General features: G+C 39.1%; 1 protein-coding gene, 1 long non-coding RNA gene and 1 pseudogene across 3 annotated transcripts in view; 2 read left to right on the top strand and 1 right to left on the bottom strand.

The window, feature by feature from the left end:
- The first annotated feature begins 1971 nt into the window (after positions 1-1971).
- On the top strand, positions 1972-14761 carry LOC132843421 (flavin-containing monooxygenase 5-like; annotated as a pseudogene).
- On the bottom strand, positions 4532-8607 carry LOC132843422 (uncharacterized). Its single transcript, XR_009648111.1, has 4 exons — positions 5943-8607; positions 5813-5877; positions 4842-4934; positions 4532-4769 (listed from the first exon to the last, which is right to left on the bottom strand). It is a non-coding gene; the product is annotated as an uncharacterized LOC132843422 (long non-coding RNA).
- Positions 14762-16585: 1824 nt separating the features above from the next.
- LOC132843420 (flavin-containing monooxygenase 5-like) overlaps positions 16586-26800 on the top strand; it is a 33407-nt gene continuing 23192 nt past the window's right edge. The window contains exons 1-3 of one of the 2 annotated variants that reach the window (XM_060866721.1): positions 16586-16671; positions 19085-20189; positions 22470-22657. The gene's annotated coding sequence lies outside the window, so the exon portion shown is untranslated. The remainder of the gene's footprint in view (positions 16672-19084; positions 20190-22469; positions 22658-26800) is intronic. The other variant, XM_060866722.1, reaches the window with a different exon arrangement.

Genomic DNA, 26800 nt, shown 5'->3' with positions numbered 1-26800 from the left:
ACTTTATCAACTGAATCAACTGTTTTTATATTGATTACGAATGTCTCTAAATTGTTTTATTCTTCCTGGTTTTAATGTTCCACGTGTTTTATCTGCGTATGCAGATGATGTTATGGTTTTAGTACAAAATCAAAATGGAATTAAGGTTTTAGAAAAAGTCGTTCTGGAAAAAGAGAAAAAATCAAGAGAATCAACTGGGAAAAAAGTGAAGCTATTGCAGTAGGAAATTGGACCTTCGGTTTACCAAAACTCGCAAGTGGACTAAAGTGGACAAAAGAATTCAGATACCTAGGGATTTATTTAAATGATGAAAAGAAAAACTGGGAAGGAGTGTTAGGAAAAATAGAAGGTAAACTAAAAAACTGGGAATGGCTAAAAGGACTGGCTAAAAGAACACTGTAGGACCGAATTTCAAAGACACGAGAGCGGTGGCCAAGTCACTCGGGCTACGGTCACTGCGACACGCTGAAATCAACATCAACAAATGGATCAGCAAGTTGTCAAAAGAGGAACTGATTTTATTGAAGGAATACCACGAAAGCACTGAAACACCGGATAAAGGCGACCCTTTCCCTGAACTGGAACTTTTACCAAAGCTTGATGCATTTAATGGTTTGTACCTTGATACAGACAAAGGACATGTTTTACCTATCTATGAAACAAAAGGAAAAGAAATTTACAAATGTTGTGTAAAAACTATAAATTAAGAAAGCTGGATGGAAGGAAAGATACGGTGTGGAGGGACAAGCTTGGGGTTTTAGCTGACACTAAGCCAGCATGGAGAGTGTTTTATAAATTGTCACTTCGAAAATGAGCAGGTGATTTAGAGAATTAAGAGATTATTGGAAGAATTTTACATGGAGCAGTGCTGGTCAATGTTTTAATTTCTAAGTTAAATCCAGATGTTTTAAAGACATGTCCCTTCTATACAGAAACTGTTTTTCACTGTTTTTTAAAATGCAAAAGACTTGATGCTCTCTTTGAGCTCCTGAAAACACTTTTTATCTCCTTTGGTGAAGCATGGTCCCAGGTACGTTTTATTTTTGGAGCTGGGTATAAAAAAACAGAAAAACAGAAATGGGAACTGATCAATTTTATTGTCGGAGAAGCAAAAATGGCCATTTACATTAGCAGTAGAGAGTAGAGAAGAAGGGTTTGATCAGTCATTTATTTCTGTTTTCAGAGCTCTAGTGAAAGCTCTAGTGAAAGAGCTCTAGTGAAAGCTGGAGTCAAAATAGATTTCTGTGAAGTAGTGAGATCTCTCACATCCTTCACCGCTGCTAGCGACAGCACTGGCACACATACACACACATACATACAGCCACACACACATACCCATACTTTTCTGTAGAGCCTCCAGTGCAGGAGGCCAGCCAGCCTCCAGTGCAGGAGGGGTTTTTGCCAAGTGGAGCGAGCGTGCTACTGTGGTGCTGTAAGCTAAGGTTATACCGGTATACTGTGGATACTGAGTATAAATATATTTGTACAGTGATTTGCATTTGGATGTAAGTTTCTTTTGGTTGTTATTTTTGTCATCGTCACTGTATATATATATATATATCTCACTGCTGGACTTTTGGTGCACGTGTAAATAAACATCAGCTTACTCTGAAGAGTACTTACTGTACAGGTTGAGCCATAATTTACCATCATTTTTGAATTGTTACACGTCCAATTTATCACAATTTCACTTTTTTTTAAATCAATGAATGATTTGAGCACTTTAATGTTGAAATAGTTTTGCAAATGTTATCTGTTTTATTGATGATGATGATGATGATGATGATGATGATAAGCTAATTTTTAACAGCCTTTTACACTAAAAACAACTTTTTAAAACTGCTGCTGGTTTTTAACCTTGTATTGTAACTTATTGTTTATTTATTAATAAAGCTGAGTTAAAAATCAAAATCTCTTTCTCTCTCTCTCTTTCTTTCTCTCCCTCTCTCTGCCCTCAATTCGCTATTGATTAAGGACAAGAGACATAAAGTTCACGCAGTTGCTTTGTGCTAAAGTTTGTTACATGGACTTCATTTTAACACAAGCGTTATAAGATAAAAGGTAAGAAATGTAACTAATTTTTTATTTTTTTAAATATTTCTTTAAATGTAACTTTAATATAAACATATTGTGTTTACATGTGAGAGTGTGTTATAAACTCATTTAATTAATGACATAACTCACCAACTAAGTGTTGGTGTCTGAATAAATGATGTATGTTTCAGCTTGAACAATAAACATTGCTATTAAAGCACATTTGCTATTTCATAATTTATGTGCTTTAGTGCGTTAGGATTATTGCCCCATCTTCATGGTGCAGTTTGAGAAAAGATTCTCTCTTCATACTAGCCAGAAAAATGTTGAGATCTATGAACAATATGGCCGTTACCATTTTAAAAATGAGCAATCATTGAAACTTGAATGGTTGGCTCTTTCAGTGACCCAGAAAAACCTGCATTACTGCTCAGATTTGTTTACAATTTGAATAAATATGTAAAATGAGTTGGATAGGTTTAAATGCATATTTTTCACCTGCAATACCACAGACACCACCTGTTAATAGCCTATTAACTCCTTAGTGTCATTAATGTATTTATATAATTTATGTGTTATTGATGCATTTTATACACTAGGGATTACTAGATCTAGACTTGGCAGACACACAAACACAGACAAACTAACATCTTACAGTATTCCATGACATTTAAACAATATCATAATTATTAATAACTGTATCAAGTCAGGTCAGAATTTACTCCAATAATCAACATAACAGTTTACAATAACATTATAGTGTTTAACATTATAAAATGTTTATACAGATTCACATTAAGATAAAGGTAGTTTCAAAACACCTTCCTGTTGGCTGTGTAGTTCCTTTCCCACCTCCCTCAACTCAGCTTTTGTCCTCTGGTTTTCGAGCTATGTCCAGTGCTGGACCTGGAAGATTGGCCATTTGTTTGTTTCTGTTTGAATGATTCTTTGTGTTATCTACAAACTCAGTATTGGAATATGCACACAACAATGTTATGGTATGTATGTCGTACAAATCACTTAATCAGTTGTGTGAATAAAGGATATCCCTGATTTTCAGATCTACAGTATGACTTGCAGTGTTGCTGTGATTGGAGGAGGAACCTCTGGATTGACCTGCATAAAGTGCTGTTTGGATGAAGGTCTGAAGCCAGTGTGCTTTGAGAGCAGTGATGACATTGGAGGACTGTGGAGGTTTAAGGTGGGGAATTGGATTTATTTTTGTTTTGCAATGAATTAACATGGTGTATTAGACTGATTGATAGGACTAACCTATAGATAATATATCCCCCATCAAACAAACAAAATTCAGAAACTACAGAGGCAATAGGGCAATAATGTTTTGTGACTAGGTTTTAATAATACCTCACTATAAAGGTAATTGTTAAAATAATGGGACCACTTGAATAAATTGGAATGTATGCACTTAAGCATGAAGACATTGCACACTATCTTCCTAGATTTATCAAGGCTTTTTCAAATAAATGAATAAACAAAGAAATAACTGTCCTTCGAACAGTGTCAGACAATGAACATGGGAACTAAATGTGCAATTTGCAAAGCAAACTTTGATTTAATAAGGGACAAAAACTCATCATAACATTCAAATCACTGGGTGAATAACACTAGTTATATCATAACAATGGCATCAAGGGTGGAATATATTAGGCAACAAGTGAAAAGACAGTTCTCAAAAATACACTCCTAAAAAATAATTCGCTGGCTCAACTTAAAAAAATGAAGGTAACAATTTGCATGCATCTTTTTAAGTAGCTTCAACTCAGTCATTATTAAGTAGATATCATGAACCTTTTATAGTTAGACTAACCCAATTTGTTTAGTACAACCAACATGATTTGACTTAACCTCTAAGAGCTTAGGTTGAAACAACTTAATTTTAATTTCAAAGTTTTGGTGATATTAAGTGGTCAAATTACATAATTTAAGCTATTCTAACTTCTTTATTTTAATTCCATTCTACTTAGATATGTCCATGCAAATTGTTTCCTTAATTTTTTTGAGTATAAGTAACTTATTTCACTTCAGTCAGGAGAAATAACACAGCAATTCCAGTTTTATGATGAAACTAGTTTATTATAAAACCAATGCCAACTTATGTACAAAAAGGTTTTAACAATGCTTTGACAAAAAGATAATTATCCAGGACTAAAGTATTTTTCGAGTAAAGTCAAGTAAAGAATCAAGTATTTTTTTTAGTAACATGGTAGGTACATATCAGAAAAAAATAAAATAATAATAATAAATCACAGGGAACGTGAAAAATGAATTCCAACAGACACAATTGCCAGATTATTGGGTCCACCTAGCTGAAACTAAAAGTTTTCTTCCTTTTTTTATATTATTGAAAATTATAAAATTTTACCTTCATCACATAAACTACAGCCCCCATAAAGTCTCGAAACAAATACAACACTGTATCCCTCATGTAAAAAAATGTCAAAATTACAGCTGCTGTACATGTATGCACAACAAAACATTTACATGAAACATTTCAGGAAGACAACAGTTTATTGTTTAAAGACATTACCTTCGGGCTAGCTTTCAGACCATCCAGCTCAAGAATTATTTTCTGAAACACCTCAAAAGTATGTTTTTAGGTCCTTTGTGTACTGTAGCTGAGGTTGAGAGCATACATCAGCCCCATTAGCAGGGCACAGGCTCTGAATACCTCCAGGTCTTGCAGGACTTCCGATCCCTCAATAATAATACTGGCGCTGGATGGGCATATTTAAAAATGAGTAATACAAAGTACAATGTATCTGAGTCTAAGTGTCTGATTTACATACCAAGTGCTCTTTAAAGAGACCTTCCTCCTTTTCTCCAAGATATACTATTAAGGAATGTATAGCAGTCTCTCTCCTCCTTTCCACAGAATCATCCTGTAAAGAAACAGGACATTAATGGACACAGGAGTTAAATCTTAGGAGTTACAATTTACTACACATGAAAAATTGCAAACTTAAAGAAATGTGTCAGCTGCCTAACCATCAAACATAATGCAGCAGATTGTATATGAAAGAAAAATAAAAACTTTAATGTTGTAATGGCAAATTTACAAAAAGCTCAAGGTTTACAAGGTCACATGGATCAACTGTGAAAACGTAAGCATCAGAACAGCAGATAAAAATGGCACACACACATTGTCATGTTAGGTAGTGTGCTTAAATTAACTATTTAACTTCTACAGGTGTATGTATGTATGTGTGTATGTATGTAGGTATGTATGTACTGTATGTATGTAGGTAGGTATGTATATGTGTGTGTGTGTGTGTGTGTGTAAGTCTTAATCAACCCAGTGCCAACTTTAAATTCGGACGACACTAAACATGTTTGATGTCAATTAACATCATTCAGTTGCCACTGTAAAACAAAACATAAAGTCTATTTTGAACACACTAGCTAAATGTCTATTAACTTTAGAATCGATGAATTAGCTTAGGTCAAATGATCTTTTCAGTTTAATGTGTGACAACAACGATTTACTTAAGTAAAGTTGGCCGCATATTCATTTTTTTTTTCATATTTAGGTTCATATGTATTTTGTCCACCTCGGAGGAAAGCTGATTTTGAGCAAAACTCAAAATTACTACGATAGAAAAGAGGTGTTATTCGTATAGTAACAGCATTTAGCTCAGGAGTTTTTGACTCGGGAAACTCCAATCTGTGAATATGCAGCCAACTTTACTTAAGTCAACGATTTTTTGTGTATACAGTTGGTAGCTGCTGAGATTAAAACAAAGCAAAAATATTAACTTACCAATATAGCCTCGATTCTCCTGTTTCTCCGGCTCCTAGTTGTCCCGCTCTGGCAGCAAAACAAGTCTGGGCAAATTTCGCCTTTACTCAGCTTTTAAAGGAGGCTCACTAAATATACAAGTTTCACCAACTTAATATTTTTCTGTTGTTACGTGAAGGTAAAAGTGTTTGTTCAAAATCGATATATAATTAAGTTAAAGACAGTATTCTTTATTTTAATTTTGAAAGACTTATTAAAATGAGTTATCAACTCACCAATACAAGTACATATTACAAACTTCTTTTTTTTATGCTGAAAATGTTTTTATTTTAAGTTTTACAAACTAACCCCATGAATCATTTTTTAGAGTGTAGAATTAGGAAAAATGGATGAGCATAAGGATCTGAGCAACTTGGCAATGGCCAAATGGTGATGGTTAGATGACTAAGCCACAGCATCTCTAAAACACCATGTTCCCAGTATGCAGTGGTTAATACCTAGCAAAGATGGACAAACAGTTTACTGGGTCATGGGTGTCCAAGGCTCATTAATGCACATGTGGAGTAAAGGCTAGCCCATCAGGTCTGAACCCACAAGGATGAAACAAGTCAGACAACTGACAGAATCAGGGTCTGAAACAGAAACTGGACCTAGATAAGACAAGACGATAAATAGACAATAAGTCACTAAAGTCTGTATCCAGAACTGATATATACATACACATTTACACCTACAGTATAGTGCAAAGTCCAGTGTTGTGATAATGATTAACGAAGCATATATTGTGCAAACATACTGTAGTATATGATCTACATTTTCAACAGGGATTTGAGCCTTAGAGTGCTTTCCCTGTCAAGCTCAGAACACATACTGTAGACAGCACACATTTAGGGGGTTAGTGCAAAGGCAAGAAGAACTACTTCTTGAATCCAGCACAGCAGAAAGCCTATTCATGTAGACTGCATACTGACACAGCAGAAACTGTAGCCAGATGGCACAAAGAAGCATATTAAACAACAGAATCAATGCAGAGAACTGAAAATCCACCAAAAAAAGTTGAATGGAAATTAAAGAAGGGCCTTGTGGGGTTTCAGAGGGAAGAAGAATGGACTGTTTGCAGTCCCATAAAGTTGGAGGACTGATGTAGCCAGGACTCAAGACTCAATCAGAGAATGCATACCTTCTGTGAAATCGTCTCTAGCTAGGTGGTCAAACCTGGAATAAAAGTACTGCTTTTCACAATGTTGCCAATCCCCAAAAGATATTTTGAGACAGCAGACCTCACCCTCAACTAGATGACACACAGAGTGATTGTGGAACTATAAAATGTGTTCTGCTTTGTGCTAAACAACCACTAAAACTCTTATGTAGGTGTTGTAGTGTAGAACAGGTAGATCATGAGATTTGTAGGTTTAGAAACTCCTTCACTAGTAAAGAAAGATGGGAGTTAATAACAGTATAACTACACAGCAACAAAACATCCTCCAGTGTTGAAGGAACATCCAGAGTGTTGAATTAGGACCTGTCAGAGTTTATGTCCAGGTGAACAAAATAATCTCTGAAATTGTCAAAACAACACTCCTCAGTCATGTTCTTTCTCCCAATGCATATTCATTTCACACCTTCATGTATGAGCTCAATGGCATAATAGTTAGGAGTGTATTTAGTAGTAGAAGGCTTAGAGTCAAAGGCCACCAGGTTAACCTCATAATGGCTGGTAGTGTCAGGTTGGCCTTTACCAGTCATACCTCGAGCTTATATACTCTTCTCTTCCAACTAAAAATTAAAAATTCTGTTGTATTTAATACTTTAAAAACCTGGTATCAATTTAGGAAAAGTTCTTAAAGTTTGTAACTGCTTCTCCTTTAGGTCCATTACGTAGCAATCATCTTTTTCCCCTTTGTGTCTGGATTCTATTTTCTCAGTGTGATATAGCAAAGGAATATACTGTTTTCTTGTCTTATACTATATTTTTTTAACAGTTTTGCTAATTTGTCATCATTGTTTGGGCTACCTGCCAGCCACCTCTTTAGATGTTTTCAAGTTAGGCATTTTGTTCAGAAATGTTTTCCTGGCTTTCCCACTCACAATGGCTAAAGGATACAGCGTTGTTATTAAGCTTGAGAAAATTCATAAATTTTTGAATTTGAATTTTGAATTTTCATAAATGGCAACCGTTTATTTCATATTTCATAGGCCTTCAGGTTTTTGCCAGATTAAGTTTTCTTTCTTTTGTAAATTTTAAATGACTTGTATTCAATAATTAAAAAGGGCCAGGACCCGGGGTGGGCGGGTGTTGGGTGGTTTGTTTTCTTCTTTTTCTTTTTACTTCCTTTCCATTATTGTTATTAATGGTGCTTGCAAAGCAACATTATTACTATTGTGCCGGACAAAACTTCGGCACGTAACTTGTCCCGCAGCTTTTGTCCTAGACCTGTGAATGACGTGTCAAATCAACCGGCTCATTGAGGAGAGGTGTGCTATGACCTTTATAAGCGATCCGAGTACCGGTACTTCCGGTACCGGGTCTCAAAGTGGCCTTTTTCCCCATAGACTCCCATTATAAACTATGGAGGTTTATAACTTGGCAAGCTTTCGAACTATCTACACCAAACTCGGCCAGTTCCTTTAGGGTGATACTCTGAACAAAGTTTTACATTGGTGTACCGACTGGCCTTCCGGTTGTGCCGCAGAATATGTAAAAATATGTAAAATCAAAAAACGTTTTACAACATGGACATGTGACATATCAAAACACTCAGAACAATGAGGGGAACTTCTTCACGTGTATTTTGATGACGTCACATGATGTCACGTGATGTCACGCGAAAATAAAAAATTAGCACAACATGGACATGTGACACATCAAAACACTCAGCGCAATGAGGAAAACTTCCTCAAGAGTATTCAGCTGACGTCACATGCTCGTCTCGACTAGCCTCCGGGATTTGCCACGTGCAAGCAGCATTCAAATTTTTATTATAATTTTCTTCCGGACACTTTTTCGGCGCGTAACTTGTCTCGCAGCTTTTGTCCCAGACCCATGAATGAGGTGTCAAATCGACCGGCTCGTTGAGGACAGGTGTGCTATGACTTTTATAAGCGATCGGAATTCCGGAATTCCCGATACGGAAGCTCAAATGGTTTTTTTTTTCCCATAGACTTGAATGGGGAATTCTTAAAATTCTTTTGTTCTCTCTGTAGATGTAAAGCACACTCTCAATACATGTAACTATCAACTCCACACTATCAATCCAATGTTTCCACAAGTATTGGAATACAGTCAATTGGAATTTTGTCCAAAAGTATTGGCACCCCACCGGGTATTCACGTGACGTCACGTGTAGCCCCGCCCCCAAAATACTGTTTTATGCAGTATAATAATAAGTAGAATTCCATAATGACTGCAGTTTTTACATGAAATGTCAAAACACTTAGTAGTCACTTTTGTTCAAAAGTATTGGCACCCCAGCGGGTATTCACGTGACGTCACGTGTAGCCCCGCCCCCAAAATAAGCGAAATCAAAAAGTTAGCACAACATGGACATGTCATATATCAAAACACTCAGCCCGATGAGGGGAACTGCCTCACGCGTGTTTTAGTCACGTCACGTGGCGTCACGTGTAGCCCCGCCCCCAAAATAAGCGAAATCAAAAATTTTGCACATCATGGACGTGTCATATATCAAAACACTCAGCCCAATGAGGGGAAGTGCATCACGCGTGTTTTGGTCATGTCACGTGATGTCACGTGTAGCCCCGCCCCCAAGGTAAGCAAAATCTAAAAGTTAGCACAACATGGACATGTCATATATCAAAACACTCGGCACGATGAGGGGAACTTGTCACGTGCAAGCACCATTCACATTTTCTTCAGGAAATGTACAGTTCTAGTTATTGTTATTGTTGTCAGAGCCGATCGGCCCTATACGCTCACTACGCAAGTTGCAAATTACGCAAGGCCCCACCTCCCCCTGCCTCATTTTACAGCACGTGTTAATGTTTACTGTGTAGATGACAATATGAAGCGGAGCTATCTATCTGGCCATGAAAAGAGAAAAAAGAAACAAAATGAGAGTGAAATGCGAGAACAGCAATCAGGTAAACTTGTGTTCTCTTCAAGTTTGATGTCAGCAAGAGCAATTAACAGTAAAATTAAGTTGATGTGATTCTGTCTCTAGTCTCTATCTGACTAGCTAAATTAGCTGTGCAGTGCTGCCAGTGCATCTCTTGACCTGTCTGTCACACAACAATTTATTGCATGAACATTCGCGTGAATAAACGCCCAAGGGCAACGGTGTTTATATACGGCAGCTCGATAACCGCGCAGCTCGTGAACATGCGTTCATATGCGTGTGAAATATCGTGCAAGAAATGACACGCGTGCTTTCCAGCAGCAACACCTGTGTGGGAACCAGTACAAAAAGTAGCGTGATGGCACTCCTAAATGACAATGTTTATACTCGCTCAATCAATGTTACAACAACGTTAATGCAATATGGAAACCAATGGATTTACATTGGAATGGGCATAAATGCCAGGTCAATATGAATGCACATCCCTCAGTAAATAATAACCATCAGGGATCAAGTATTGCTGTCATGCATACTATAAAACACTGTGATACTGCATGGCAAGCCATTTTAGCTTTTATACACAGTGTGGCAAATGGTTTACATGGCTCATGGGTCAGGTAGGAGGGCCCCTTATAGCAGAATTTTGCTTAGGGCCACAGGGAGGTCAGGATCAGCTCTGATTGTTGTAATTCTTTTACTTTACTCCTTTTTCATGTAAAACTAAAATGGGATTCTGTATTGTTATTTGACTTTGTTTGTTTGAAATAAAAAGACTTCGCAAAGTCTTTAAAAAAAAGGGCACAGGCAAAAAAACAGGTAAGAATCAGCCTATGGTGGTCAAAGTCAGGAATACATGGCAGAAATCACAGAACAAACAGAAGAGAAGTGGAAGTGGCGGGACAGAAATTTGTGCAGGGGGGGATATTTGTAAGCAATACTGTTATACTGTTCATTAATACTGAAATACTATTCTCAGACTGTATTGCAGATTATCGAAATAAAAAGGTCTACAGCGATTAATGCTTTATCTAAAAAAACAACCAGTTTTGAGATTAAATCAACAAAGTTTCAAAGAAATTCAGAATATAGCCCTGGATATGTAAGTAATAATTAGTGGAATCTGTTGAAATATTAGAAGAAGCTAAAATATCGGCAGTCTTTGTATTGTACACGCGATCAAGGGGACGTTTTTAATTTATATTCATTGCTACCCACTAGTTCCACATTAGTGTTGCTGTGCTTCTTTGCATTTGCAGGAGACCCCAGAGGCCGAACACTCCAGTATATACAAGTCACTCGTCGTAAATACCTCAAAAGGAGATGATGTGCTTTAGTGATTTCCCCATGCCAGCACACTATCCGAACTACATGCACCACTCCATGCTGATGAACTATTTACGGCTGTATGCCGAGCACTTTGACCTGCTCAAGTACATTCGTTTCAAGGTTATCATTTCTTCATTTTGCTTTTTACATTTATGATGTTAATATGCATCTGCAGAAGGTAACGTTTGTATTTTTCAGACAACAGTGCTCAGTGTCAGACAGAGGCATGACTTCTCTGCCACAAGTCAGTGGGAGGTGGAAACTGAGAACAGAAATGGACACAAAGAAACACAGGTGTTTGATGGGGTGCTTGTGTGTTCAGGGAGATTCACACACCCTGTTACACCCCTCTCAGCATTTCCTGGTATAATCATGCTACCACTCTTCATACCTGTAAATCACATTGATGTCAAAGTCAGTCTCATTTTGATCCACTTCTTTTTTTTTCTGCTTTAGGAATAGATACGTTTCCTGGAAAGTGCTCTCACAGCTGGGAATATAAGGATCCACATTCATTCCATGGGAAGAGAGTGGTGGTTATTGGCATTGGTAACTCTGGTGGGGACATCACTGTGGAGATCAGCAGAGTAGCAGAAAAAGTAAGCACACTCGGTTCAGCACACTAGCAGAAAACCAAAAACTGGTTAAAACTATTCACAGACAAAACAATTTTGTTTAAATGAAAATCTCTGTTTGCAGAGCTACACAGAAACCGGTCAACTTTTTATCATAATATACTATTAGAGGTATTCATTTAATCGATGACCAATGTTAGGTAATCAATGTGGAATACACTGATAAACCAAAACATTATGTCACTCACAGATGAAACAAGATTGATTTACATTGAAGATCATATAGTAATAACTGTGCATGCCAAGACCTGGGATTAATTAAATGGTAAGCAAAAATTTGGTTCTCATTGTCAACCTGTTGGATGTGGGAGAAATGGGCATCAAGACTTGAGTGACTCTGGCAAGTGCAAACCATTATAGCCAGACAACTGAGCTGGAGAACCTTTGAAATTGCAAGACTTATAGAGTGTTCCTGGTAAATAGTTGACTGACAGCAATCCAAGGAGGGACAATCTACAAACTGGGCTCAGTGAGCCAGGCTCAGTTCCATACTTTCAAAAGAGCTGCAGTCATATAAATGTTTTAATGTGTTTGTGCCACATACGTGGCACTAGACCAGACATGCTACCCCTCTGTCCTCAATCAAAAGCAGATCCAATGTGCATGCAAGAGCTGAAGCAATGGAAGGAGCAATAGAAGAAGAATGTCTGTGTCCCATTTTCTTTCACATAACTGGGACTAGATGTCCCAGTTACCTGGGGATGTGATTGCACCAGGATACAATATGAGGGGCTTTTTACACCTCGTCACTTCATGCGTTTTCTGTGATCAGATAGCTATCCGATCGTAAAAAGACCAGGTCTAAATGCCCTCCGAAACGTTTTTGAGACGGATATAAATCCGATCGTTCAAACCACTTCAGGAGGTGGTCTGGGATGCATTTCAGATAAAACTGGACAGGTGTAAATGATTGTGGTTGTTCAAGCCACATACATCAAGCCACATACATTCATTCATAAGTGTGTTAGGGCTTTTCTATATTGTGCCTACAAATGCAGCCATACCAGATCTAAATTAACATATTTTAACAAATTTTTTACCTCAAAGACTTTTCTAAGCATGCGTGAGGGAGCATGGGTTGTGGGTCGTACGTCTAGCGGCGGTCTGCCTTTGGACATAAACGTGGTAACACGACTGAACACCCTTCTGATGCAAGTGTTTCCTCAAGCTTTGCTCAACTGGGCAGTGGAGAGATCTTACAATCAGAAATATAACCACAGGCTGTACGGACTGAAGCCCAGCCACAGGTCAAGTCGAACAAAACAACACAGCACTACAACTCATACCTTTGTAAGTGATTAAGTAAAGCATTCCTTAAGTGTCATCTATTCTCTTACAGGATACTCAGCCAATGTCCCGTCATTAATGATGATCTACCAGTACGCATCCTTCAGGGGGCACTGCACATGAAACCAAACGTGCGAGAGATCAGAGGCTCGACTGTTGTGTTTGATAACGAGGCAGTTGAAGAAGGGATAGATGCATTTGTCTTCTGTACAGGATACAAGGCAAGCTTCCCATTTTTACTGCCATCAAAGTACAGAGACCCTGTAGGGAAAGTGAGCCTCTACAAAAAAGTCTTTCCTCTGTCCCTTGAGCACCCCACACTGGCCTTTATAGGATTAATCAGTACAACAGGACCGCTAATGCCTGTAATGGAAATGCAGGCACGATGGGCCACTCGAGTCTTTGCAGGTATTATAAAGCATGGAGACATTGTAATAAAACAATACTTAAAGACGGCTAGATAAATTCAAGACATATTACATGTCACTGATGAAGGTCACTGTCTAGTAATAATGGCATGTTTATGAGTACTTACTGTAGCAGAAATGTTTCTTATAGCTTGAAATTCAGTTTAAAGTAATACATTTAATATGTCTTGAGCTATCTAAGTGAAGTAGACTGTTTGTTAGTCCTGAATGTCTGGAAAAAAGTAGAAAGCTCTTTAAACAGCATCTTCACTCTTTTTTCCTCAAGGTTTAAAACCACTTCCTTCTGTATCAATAATACACAAGATCACAGAGAAAGACCAAAAGGCAAATATGAAAAGGTGAATTAATTTTTATATCTTTTCTTAAAGATATTGTCTTATTGACTTGTCTTAACTTTGTCTTGTTTCTCATGTTATTTTACAGATACTCTTGTCCAAATAAAGCTGCTGTTGAGGTGGACTATATCCCTTACATGGATTCTATTGCACAGGAAGTCGGTGTGCATCCCAACCTCTTGTGGTTGTTCCTGACAGATCCTGGTTTGGGTTTTAGGGTTTTCTTCGGCCCCTGTACCCCGTACCAGTTTCGGCTGAGTGGGCCAGGTCGGTGGGACGGGGCTCGTCAGGCCATTCTCACCCAGTGGGAGCGTGTAACCCAGCCTTTCAAGACACGCCCCGTTCCAGAGACCAAAACATCTACACTACGCTACTCACTGGGTCTGGCAGGAGGAGTGATGCTAATTTTTGCTCTTATTGAAATGCAAAAAAGAAATAAGCTTTTCTACAGTATATGATTACATACAGTATAGTATGGTCTTCTTAGTTTGCTCTAGAGATTTACATTTAAGTAGAGTCATGTCTACTCAGTAATTGTCACTTGAAATGGTATTTCTGCACAATTAAAAATCTTGTGAATGATTTAGTAAGCTGTATTTATAGAACATGCCTATTGGTGAACTGCAGGTTTTTAGTCTTCCCACATGTTGGATTGGGGATCGGGGTTTGACTGATCATTTTAAAACATTCAGATGTTGTAGCTGTGCTGACATTGGTACATCACCAAAATAAGATGATGGCCTGGACTGATAAAATGTACGTAACCACAGATGGACTACAGCAATCAAAGAAAACTATCTACAGTATTAACAGATCTTATTTAAAATGGCCAGTGTGTGTAGAATCTAGCTATGTAGCTACCACTTATGTGGCCACAATTACAACAAAATATCCACAAAGTGTAAGGTGTGAAGCTTATATTTATATATGCACTGTGCTTTATTTTAAATATTGTGTTTTTGATGAAAAGAATCTAGTAAAATGGTCAGCTTACTCTTTGGCCTAGTCACTACACGGTACACTATTGCCGTCTTACACAGAAATTGTACATTATCACAGCAGACTTATCTTCTCAGATACACTTGTTATAAAAATCAGATACTAAAATCTGACAAGCATTGCTTCAGGGAAAATCTAGATGAAAGGGCACTCTGGAAGTATTCAAGCTAGAATGACATACAAGTGAATGAAGAAGAACAGAATATGAATGTAATGAGGGCTTCGGTTAAAAGCAGGCAATATTAAAATATTAAAGGTAACTTAAAGAACAAAGGTAGCTTAAAGAAAGGCATTTTGTAGTTTTGTAGTTAATAACCATGACTCCTGACTAGGTTTTGGTGTGTTATACATGTAGTATGCATAGGGTCTTAAATGAACTTTGACCCCTGTTTTTGTGTTGTTCTGTACTGATCAAGATCACTATTCATTGGTATGTGAAATAAATCTAAATTTGAGCGAAATATATTCCTGGGTCAGCCATTTTCTTTTCACCCAAAGAGAGAATGATTGGATAAAATTTGGTATCATGAGTTTAGCTTTTAAATGTAAACGTGTGTACATATTATATACTGTATACTCTGACTCTCAGCATACTCATATTTGGATTTCGGTGCAGCCTTCCAATTTCATCAGTTTAACAAGTGACATCAAATCAAAGTTGCAGTAGGTAGTTGTACATACAGTACAATGTAAATGTAAATGTTCCCTGTAGAGGGAAATACACATCTATCATAACAATTGTGTCTGTATAATTATTGATCAAAATAGCATAGTAGTATTCTGTATGCTGCAATTCTCATAAGTCAGGGAATACGCAACCGTACTTAACACAACAAACTGTTGTGAGTGATTGCTATATATATTACATGCTGTGCATATGTTTACGTACAAAATCTCTCTCTCTCATAAATATATATATATTATATATACTTGGCCGTGCACAGACATTTTGAGGGGCAGTGGCCTAAACCAAAAAAAGGGGCACTAAGGGGGTGATTGCTTGTTAACACAAATTATCCAGTTATTACAAAATGTACAATTAAAAGAGAAGATAGCACATGCTCAAATACATTTTAGACTTTATTGTAGATGTTTTGATAGAACATAACAATTACACATTGCTGGTAATGCTTTTACTCCCTTCGCTCTTTCTCTCTCTGTCTCTGTCTTCTTTTTTGTGAAGCCATTGTTTTTTGTTAGTCTTTTTTTTTGGGAGGGGGTCTACAAAGTGTGCTAACAACAGAACATGTTGTTGTTTGTATTAGATCTGATCGAGAGTACAATAATTTGATTAGACAAACAGCTAATTCTAAGAATGTGAATATGTAGTACAAGTTGTTAGCACTAGTAGAAGACCAAGAGCAAAACATTACCGACATAAATACAAAAAATTTTCGCAGATTCAACCACTGTCTTGCATAGCCTACCTGTTAATGCGACAGCTTTCGTGAACTCGTGAACTTTCGTGTCGTGTTCAGTCCTAGTTTCAAGAGAGCGCCGCAGACACATACTGTGAGTGATGCTGCGCTTGCGGCGTGCGGAGCGAGCTGGAAAACCTGGAGTGGATTAGCGGAATCAGCGGAATGCTTTGAGCGGAGCGGTGGGGGTGGGGAACAGGGGCACCTTAGTCGATGAGGACAGAGGGGCAGTGGCTCTGGCCACCCGGCCACCCCCCCTGTGCACGGCCCTGCTCTCTCTCTCCCTTTCTATCTCTCTCTCTTTCTTTCCCCCTCTCTCTCCCTCTCTCTCTCTCTCTGCGCATGCGTGGACGGAGTTTGTGAGCGTGTACCGAAGGTGTGAGTGAAAACTTATATTTTTGTTATTTTCTTTAAATTGTATGTTGTGTGATTTGAGTGAGCGTTGAGTGGTGTGTAGCGAGTAGTGTGTGAGAGTGAGTGAGTGAAAGATGCGCGGTAGCCTTGTTTTCTTTGGTTTCGGCGTCTTGACTTTTTTAACCCTGACACGTAAACATGGGTTTAAACTTTTACCGACTGTCGCGTGCACCTTAGAGGAGGCGCCTCAGAGGTAGCTAAGCTAATCGGTGGGAAGAGCATTGTAATAGTAGTGTAAATGTATTAATACTACATTTTACACACTGTTTTCCCTCATATATACGCTCTCGTGCAATCCTGTGAACCCTACAAACAACACGTTCATGAACAAACGTTCATTATAAGCGTCTGCATTTTCATATCCATGTTCTACAAAATAAATCGAATTGAATGCTGCAAGACGTTTTGCATTTATACACAAATCCTGACATCTTACTCAAGTTTTTTTTTTCACTAAAGTGTAGAACACACACACATTATATATATATATATATATATATATATATATATATATATATACACACACACACACACACACACACACACTTCAACCTGTGTTTTATATTAGCAGAATAAAGAGTCTTTTAAGGAGAGATGTGTGAAAGCTCTCCAAGTAGTTTGAAAATCGGGGTTTTTGCTTCATATCAATCAGATGAGAAGTAACTAGTAACTAACTCCTTGAGTAGTTTTTTCATCAGATACCTTTTTACTCTTACTCAAGTAACTATTAAGATTGTTAAAAGTACTTGTACTTTTACTTGAGTACAGATTTTGGATACTCTACCCACCTCTGATTATAACTAAGGAAAATCCCAAATTCAGTATCTCAGAAAATTAGAATATTACATAAGACCAATGTAGCGTGTCTGGGATGGACACCTTCACCCACAAGAACCACACAACCACTCAGCGATGAAATTTGGCACTTTTAATCTGTTAATAGAGAGAAATCGGACCGACGGGTTAGCAGCTCCTCCCACTCTGGTACAGACCGCAGACTGCATGCGTCCACCAGCCTCGTGCAGTGAGACTCAAGCAAACAAAAAAAAAACATGTAAATAAAGAAATAATAACAATAATAGTTACAACATATAGATTTCCTGTTTCCATTTTTTATACTAAACAATATGCTCCCAAATACACTACATTTGTGTATATTGCATTGAAATAAACATATCTAACCATTTTACACTTGCATCACACGCAAATATGTATCCTACTTTAAACAAAACAATTACAACCCATACTTAAACCCAGTGTATGTACACATTACATTCAAAATTAAATAATGTGCTCAGCATATCATACATAGTCATGTGCAAGCCGCACAATGTGCATCACACTCAGCACAAATAATCAAATTACATTCTTACCCTTTTATAACACTTTACATAAAACATTCGTCAACTATCAACCAACTCTTGTTTCTTCTATAAAACAAAACATAACAGATAGTGTACCTGTTAATAGAGAGAAATCATCGGAACGAACGGCTTAACAGCTCCTCCCACTCTGGTACACACTAAAATTAGCATACAATGTTAATTAGTTAGCGCCACAACCTACTGACTTACTCAAAATCACACATTAAACAGTACATCTTTGTTGCAGCTAACACTGTTGAATGCTGAAACAATTCAATCACATTAATCCAGTGATTAATATCACTGGATTAAAGCAAAACCATCAAGCAAAAACATCAGCATACCAGAATTGTTTATAAGGAGGACTGCAGACTGCATGCGTCCACCAGCCTCGTGCAGTGAGACTGAAGCCTATGCATATCACACGTTGAGAACCCCCAGGTGTGCCCCGTTGATGGCACTCCCTCCCCAAACAAGTACTCAAAAAAAAAAGGTTCCTCGAACTTTTAGATAAACCAATTAAACAAAAGTGTTTAGAAATGTTTGTTAGATTAAATAAAAATTATGAAACCAAAATTTTGTGAAGTACATCACTTCACCTCGAATATACAAAGTGTAACATTAATATAAAAAAATTAATTTGAGAAAAGGGGGAAAAAAAGAGCTTCAATACAGGAACATATAAATAAGAGAAAAGAAAATTCAAAACAAAAACCCAGTCAAGGCACTATTTATACCAGTTACACCAATACAAAGAAAGGATTTTTAGAAATCTGGGCCAACTGAAATGTCAAATTTCGACATTGGAGACCCCACCTTTAAGTGAACTTTTATCCAGCTGTGATTTGAAAGATTATCTGTTTTTATGAGGAGATTTTAACTCTATTCAAAATGACTCGATGGATAGGATCCACTCAGAACCTCATGCAACATCGAAGTATGCACTAACGTGTCTTTTAAAAACTTGAATGTTTCTTTACTGAATGTTGCTAATTCTATTGGGTCTTTTAGATTTTTCTGGACTTCTTTTAGAAAAGCGAAGAGAGATTCCTCCTGTAGACAATGGTGAGACCATGGAAAGGTTTTAATCCAGCAGCTCTGCCAGGAGTACACTGCCAACGTCACAAGGGACATCACCAAGTCATTAAGAGAGCTGGAGATAGATATAGTGGAACTCCAGGCTTTAACTGAGTCCACAGGAAACAGGACATTTTGAAAACCTCATAGTAAAAAAAAGCATTGATGGCGGATATATTGGGCACAAAAGCACAAGGAGCTCTCGTTCCTTCACGTTTTAAAGGAATCAATGAAATAGATTATAACCTCACGGTTATACTTCGGACTGGAGAAAAAGAATGGACAGAGCAGATTCATGCACAAACTGTGCACAAAGGATGGGCAACAAATAACACACAGTAATGACATCAGATGGTATGCCACAAACTTCTACAGCGATCTGTATGAGAGTGTATACTGTGACAATGAAGAGCTGTTAGAGAGCTTTCACAGAGGACAGTGCTGCACTGGAAGGCCCACTGGTTCTGGAAGAGCTGCAAGCCGGCTTGAACACCATGGCGGGTGGAAAAGCACCTGGAATAGACGGCCTACCAGCAGAATTCTATAAATTCTTCTGGCAGGAACTGGGAGAAGATCTGCTGGAGGTTCATACCAAAAGCTGTGAAGAAATGTGTCTATCCCTGAGCAGCCGGAGAGCGGTAATCACACTTCTCCCCAAGACAGGGGATCTACAGGACATTAAGAGCTGGCATCCCAATATCACTGCTCTGCACAGACTACAAGATAATGTCCAAAGTGCTGGCTAACCGTCTCAGAGATGCCATGGACTCTATAATACACGTTGACCAAACATACTGTGTGCCTAATAGATCTATAATTGATAACGTTTTTTTTAATTCGGGACATTTTGAACGTCTCCAGCTCATTGACAATTGACCTTGGTCTACTTTCACTGGATCAGGAAAAAGCTTTTGACCGGGTTGAGCACAAATACCTCTGGTCTTATAGCAATGATAAAGGTGATGTACCAGGATTTTGAAAGTGTACACAAGAACAACGGAGTGTTAAGCGCTCCCTTTAATGTAAAGTTCTTTACCAGGTATGTTTTACACTTTATCAACTGAACCGTTTTTATATTGATTACGAATGTCTCTAAATTGTTTTATTCTTCCTGGTTTTAATGTTCCACGTGTTTTATCTGCGTATGCAGATGATGTTATGGTTTTAGTACAAAATCAAAACGGAATTAAGGTTTTAGAAAAAGTCGTTCTGGAAAAAGAGAAAAAATCAAGAGAATCAACTGGAAAAAAAGTGAAGCTATTGCAATAGGAAATTGGACCTTCGGTTTACCAAAACTCGCAAATGGACTAAAGTGGACAAAAGAATTCAGATACCTAGGGATTTATTTAAATGATGAAAAGAAAAACTGGGAAGGAGTGTTAGGAAAAATAGAAGGTAAACTAAAAAACTGGGAATGGCTAAAATCGAACATGTCGCTAAGGGGTACTGGTGGCCAACAATCTAGTAGCCTCAAAGCTGTGGCATCGCCCAGCTTGCCTGGAACCCCCTAATGTGACCTGAAGTCGGTGACCCATACTCAGAATTTGTTCTCTGCGTTTAACCCATCCACAGTGCACACACACAGCAGTGAACACGCACACACCCTGAACACACACCCGGAGCAGTGGGAGCCATTTATGCTGCGGCGCCCGGGGAGCAGTTGGGGGGGGTTCGGTGCCTTGCTCAAGGGCACCTCAGTCGTGGCCGGCCCAAGACTGGAACCCACAACCTTAGGGTTGAGAGTCAGGCTCTCTAACCATTAGGCCACGATTTCCGTGCCTTGTCGAAAAAATTGCCAATTGCCAAACAACACTAGTCAACTTTGTATGGGACAAATTACACTGGGTTCCTCAGAGAGTTCTCTTCCTACCTAAGGAAGAAGGAGGGCAGGGCCTAGTTGACATTAGGAGCAGAATCGCAACATTTTGTTTTCAAACCGTACAAAAATACCTGATTAGATCTGATTCCCTGATATGGAGAGATTTTATGAGTTTTATTTTGCAAAAAATCAGTGGCTTTGGTTGTGATCTTACTTTATTTTTAGTGGACCCAAGTGTTTTAAATGTTTCTAACATGTCAAACGTTTATAAAAGTGTATTTAAAGCATGGAGTCTCTTTGCGCGTGGATCCCAAGGCCCTGCGGTCTCACTATATTGGCCTTTAGTGGGAGGAGGATGATTGGACATCAAAGACACTTCTGCAGGCCTCACACAAACTCTGCTGTCCCAAAATGTCACAACTTTGAGGTGACTATTGGACACTGTAGGACCGAATTTCAAAGACACGAGAGCGGTGGCCAAGTCATTCGGGCTACAGTCACTGTGACACGCTGAAATCAACATCAACAAATGGATCAGCAAGGAACTGATTTTATTGAAGGAATACCACGAAAGCACTGAAACACCGGATAAAGGCGACCCTTTCCCTGAACTGGAACTTTTACCAAAGCTTGATGGATTTAATGGTTTGTACCTTGATACAGACAAAGGACATGTTTTACCTATCTATGAAACAAAAGGAAAAGAAATTTACAAATGTTGTGTAAAAACTATAAATGAAGAAAGCTGGATGAAAGGAAAGATACGGTGTGGAGTGCAAAGCTTGGGGTTTTAGCTGACACTAAGCCAGCATGGAGAGTGTTTTATAAATTGCCACTTCGAAAATGAGCAGGTGATTTAGAGAATTAAGAGATTTAGTGGAAGAATTTTACATGGACTAGTGCGGGTCAATGTTTTAATTTCTAAGTTAAATCCAGATGTTTTAAAGACATGTCCCTTCTGTACAGAAACTGTTTCTCACTGTTTTTTAAAATGCAAAAGACCTGACGCTCTCTTTGAGCTGCTGAAAACACTTTTTATCTCCTTTGGTGAAGCATGGTCCCAGATACGTTTTATTTTTGGAGCTGGGTATAAAAAAACAGAAAAACAGAAATGTGAACTGATCAATTTTATTATCGGAGAAGCAAAAATGGCCATTTACATTAGTCGGAAAAATGACGTAGAGAAGAAAGGTTTGATCATTCATTTATTTCTGTTTTCAGAGCTCTAGTGAAAGCTAGAGTCAAAATAGATTTCTTTTTTTAAGCAATGAATGATATGTGCACTTTTATTTTGAAATGGTGTTTTGCAAATGTTATGTGTTATTGATGAGGATGATGATGATGATAATGATGATGATGAGCTAATTTTTAACAGCCTTTTACACTAAAAACAACTTTTTTAAAAGTGCTGCTGGTTTTTAACCTTGTATTGGAACTTATTGTTTATTTAATAAAGCTGAGTTAAAAATCTAATTATCTCGCTCTCTCTCTCTCTCTCAGTCTCTCTCACTCGCTCTCTCTCTCTCTGTCTCTCTCGCTCTCTCTCTCGATCTCTCTCTCTGTCTCTCTCTCTCTCTCGTCCTTAATCAATAGGGAATTGAGAGCAAAGTTCACGCAGTTGCTTTGTGCAAAAGTTTGTTACATGGACTTCATTTCTTCATTTTAACACAAGCGTTGTAAGGTAAAAGGTAAGAAATGTCACAAATTTTTTTTATATTTCTTTAAATGTAACTTTAATATAAACATATTGTGTTTACATGTGAGAGTGTGTAATTAAACTCGTATGTAATTAAATGACATAACTCACCAACTAAGTCTTGGTGTCTTGTGCTGCTGATTAAATGATGTATGTTTCAGCTTGAACAATAAACATTGCTATTAAAGCACATTTGCTTTTTCAATGAAGCTACATAATTTATGTGCTTTAATGTGATAGGATTATTGTCCCATCTTCATGGTGCAGTTTCAGAAAAGATTCTCTCTTGATACTAGCCAAAAAAATGTTGAGATTTATGAGCAATATGGCCGTCACCTGCCAATCAACTCTAATGGGGCGGAGTTTAATGTACTGAAACAGCTTGTGATTTTTAACTTGAATGAAGCTTGGCACGTATCTCCAGCACCAACTCCTCACTCACTCACTCACTCACTCATTTTCTACCGCTTATCCGAACTACCTCGGATCTCAGGCGTCATCGGGCATCAAGGCAGGATACACCCTGGATGGAGTGCCAACCCATCGCAGGGCACACACACATTCTCATTCACTCACGCACTCACACACAACGGACAATTTTCCAGATGCATGTCTTTGGACCGGAGGAAACCCCCGAGGCACGGGGAGAACATGCAAACTCCACACACACAAGGCGGAGGTGGGAATCGAACCCCAAACCCTGGAGGTGTGAGTCGAACATGCTAACCACTAAGCCACCGTGCCCCCCGCACCAACTCCTGATAATTAAAATCAGGGGCTAAAACTCTGAGGATAAAAGTGAAAACTTGGTATTCTACGTATGTTTTTATCCGAGTTGATGGGTGTATTGTTAATGCTGTTAAAACATGCTTGTCATCTGCCAGTTAGCCTGCAGCAGGCATTTGATGAGCAATCATTGAAAAATGAGCAATCATTGAAACTTGAATGGTTGGCTCATTCAGTGGCCCGGAAAAACCTGCTAAGATTTGTTTAAATTTGAATAAATATGTAAAATGAGTTGGATAGGTTTAAATGCATATTTTTCACCTGCAATACCAAAGCCACCACCTGTTAATAGCCTATTAACTCCTTAGTGTCATTAATAGGGATGAGCCGGATACTCGGCTGAAACGAGTATCGGGTACGGATAAAGCACTTCTGCCGAGTAAGAGTATTATACGAGTAATACGAGTCAATATCTGTGCTCGGATTGAATGAAAATCATCATTGGGTATCTGATTGTGTCAGCATTCTGTGATAGGCTAGTCACAGCGCCCCTCCCCTACACACATACAGATCAGTCACTCAGTCACTCGGGTTCGCGGGTCTTTTCCGTTAACGTTTAGGGTTTCTTCAGCTTTTTACTTCGGGTTGTAACGTTAATAATACGTACTTACTAACCAGTAGAGTTCTGGTAAACGTGGGTTTGTTCAGACATTTACATTTACATTTACATTTACAGCATTTGGCAGACGCCCTTATCCAGAGCGACGTACATAAGTGCTTAAATCTCTAACATTGAATACATTAATGCTGGATCACTAAGTTACATACTTAAGATACCATGAGTTTAAAACATTTGTTCAAAGTTACAATGAAAGTGTCAAAGGTGTGTTTTTTTTTTTTTTTTTTTTTTTTTTTTTTTTTAAAATTCAAAGATAATGAAAGAAGTGCTAGTTGAAGTGTTTCCTGAATAAGTAGGTCTTCAACCGCCGCTTGAAAATATCCAGTGACTCAGCTGTCCGGACCTCTAGGGGAAGTTCGTTCCACCACCTTGGTGCCAGTACAGAGAAGAGTCTTGTAGTATACTTGCCTCTTACCCTGAGAGATGGTGGAACCAGTCGAGCAGTGCTGGTAGATCGGAGGGTGCGGGGTGCAGTGCGAGGAGTGATGAGGGCTTTGAGGTAAGAGGGAGCTGGTCCATTTTTGGCTTTGTAGGCCAGCATCAGTGTTTTGAATCTGATGCGTGCAGCTACCGGAAGCCAGTGGAGGGATCGCAGCAGCGGGGTGGTATGAGAGAACTTTGGCAGGTTGAAAACAAGCCGGGCAGCTGCATTTTGGATCATTTGCAGAGGACGGATTGCGTTCATAGGTAGACCTGCCAGCAGTGCATTGCAGTAATCCAGTCTAGAAATGACAAGAGACTGAACAAGTACCTGAGCAGCCTGTGTGGACAGAAATGGTCGAATCCTTCTAATGTTGTAGAGAAGAAACCGACATGAGCGAGTCACATTAGCAACATGAGAGGAAAAGGACAGTTGATTGTCCATGGTTACCCCAAGGTTGCGAGCTGTGGCTGAAGGGGAGATCAGATCGTTGTGCAAGGATATAGCAAGATCATGACCTGGGGATGAATCACCTGGGATGAAGAGCAGCTCAGTTTTGCTAGGATTAAGCTTTAACTGATGAGCAGTCATCCATGATGAAATTTCTGCCAGACATGCAGAGATCCGGTCAGAAGCTGTGGCATCTGCGGGTGGGAAAGAGAAGATAAGTTGTGTATCATCAGCATAGCAGTGGTAAGAGAACCCATGTGAGGAAATAACTTCACCAAGAGAGTGAGTATACAGGGAGAAAAGAAGAGGACCAAGTACTGAGCCTTGTGGGACGCCAGTGGAGAGTCTGCGTGGAGCAGATGTCACTCCCCTCCATGTTACCTGATATGAGCGTCCTTCCAGGTAGGAAGCGAACCATTCCCAAGCTGATCCGCATATCCCAAGACTCCTGAGGGTGGCTAAGAGAGTCTTATGGTTGACCGTATCAAACGCTGCTGAAAGGTCAAGGAGGATAAGGACAGATGAGAGATTGGCTGATCTAGCAGCATGTAGTTTCTCAGAGACATCTAAAAGGGCTGTCTCTGTGGAATGAGCTGCTTTAAAGCCAGACTGGTTGGGGTCTTGGAGGTTGTTCTGTGAGAGATAGACAGACAGTTGATTAAAGACAATGCGTTCAAGAATTTTTGAAAGAAACGAGAGAAGTGATACCGGTCTGTAGTTACTGATGTCTGATGGATCCAGAGCAGGTTTCTTCAGGATGGGAATAACCCTTGCTCTCTTGAAGGTAGTTGGTACCTGACCAGATGCTATGGATCTATTGGTGATATAGTTGTAATGAAGGGCAGAAGGTCTTGCGAGATGGTCTGCAGCAAAGTGGAAGGGAGTGGATCCAATGGGCAGGTGGTAGGATTGCAAGACTGGATGAGTTTTAGAATCTCTTCTGCTGTTACAGTTGAGAAATGTGACAAAGGTGTAGGGGAGTCCATACTCTGAGATGTAAGTGCAGTCGGGGCTGAAGTGAAGGTCCGGCAGATTTCCTCAATCTTCTCCTGGTAGAAAGAAGCAAAGTCTTCTGCAGTCAGGGAGGATGAAGAAGGTGGAGCCGGGGGGTTGAGCAGAGAAGAGATGATGTTGTGGAATTTCCGAGGGTCATGTGAGGAAGCTTCAAGCTTTTCCTTGTAGAAGGAAGTCTTGGCAGAAGTCACATCTGAGGAGAACTTGGTCATGAGTGTTCGGTAAGAATCAAGATCTGCATCAAGTTGTGATTTCTTCCACTTTCTCTCTGATGATCTTAGCTCTCTTCGATTGTTGCGCAGCACATCTGAAAGCCAAGGAGCAGAACAAGAAGTTTTCTTGGGTTTAGTGGACATAGGGCAGAGGAAGTCCATAGTTGAGGAAAGAGATGAGAGGAAAGTATCTGTGGCCGAGTCCAAGGGCAGTGAGGAAAAAGACTCAGGATCAGGAAGGGAAGAAAGAGTGCCAGAAGCTACAGAAGAAGGGGAGACAGAGTAAAGGTTGCGGCGGGTTAGAGCGAGGGGGTGAGAGGTAGTTTTAGGTAGGGTAGGGAGAGTGATGGTAAAGGATACCAGGTGATGATCAGAGACGTGTAGTGGGGTAGCAGTCACGTCTGTAGCTGGAGAAGGACGGGTGAAAACCAGGTCCAGCACATTGCCTCCTTTGTGTGTGGGGATGTAGCTGTTGAGTGTGAGTGTGAATGAGTCAAGAAGAGACAGGAGGGAAGAAGAATGTAGCTTGTCAGAGGGGAGGTTGAAGTCACCAAGCACTGTCAGGGGGGAGCTATCAGAAGGGAAAGCACTAAGCAGTGTGTCCATTTCTTCCAAGAAGTCACCTAGGGGACC

The sequence above is a fragment of the Tachysurus vachellii genome, chromosome 3 (genome assembly GCF_030014155.1).
Source record: "Tachysurus vachellii isolate PV-2020 chromosome 3, HZAU_Pvac_v1, whole genome shotgun sequence".
Taxonomy (NCBI): Eukaryota; Metazoa; Chordata; class Actinopteri; order Siluriformes; family Bagridae; genus Tachysurus; species Tachysurus vachellii.
Note: the sequence above shows the minus strand (reverse complement) of the source record. Positions and strands in the feature narration are given on the sequence as shown.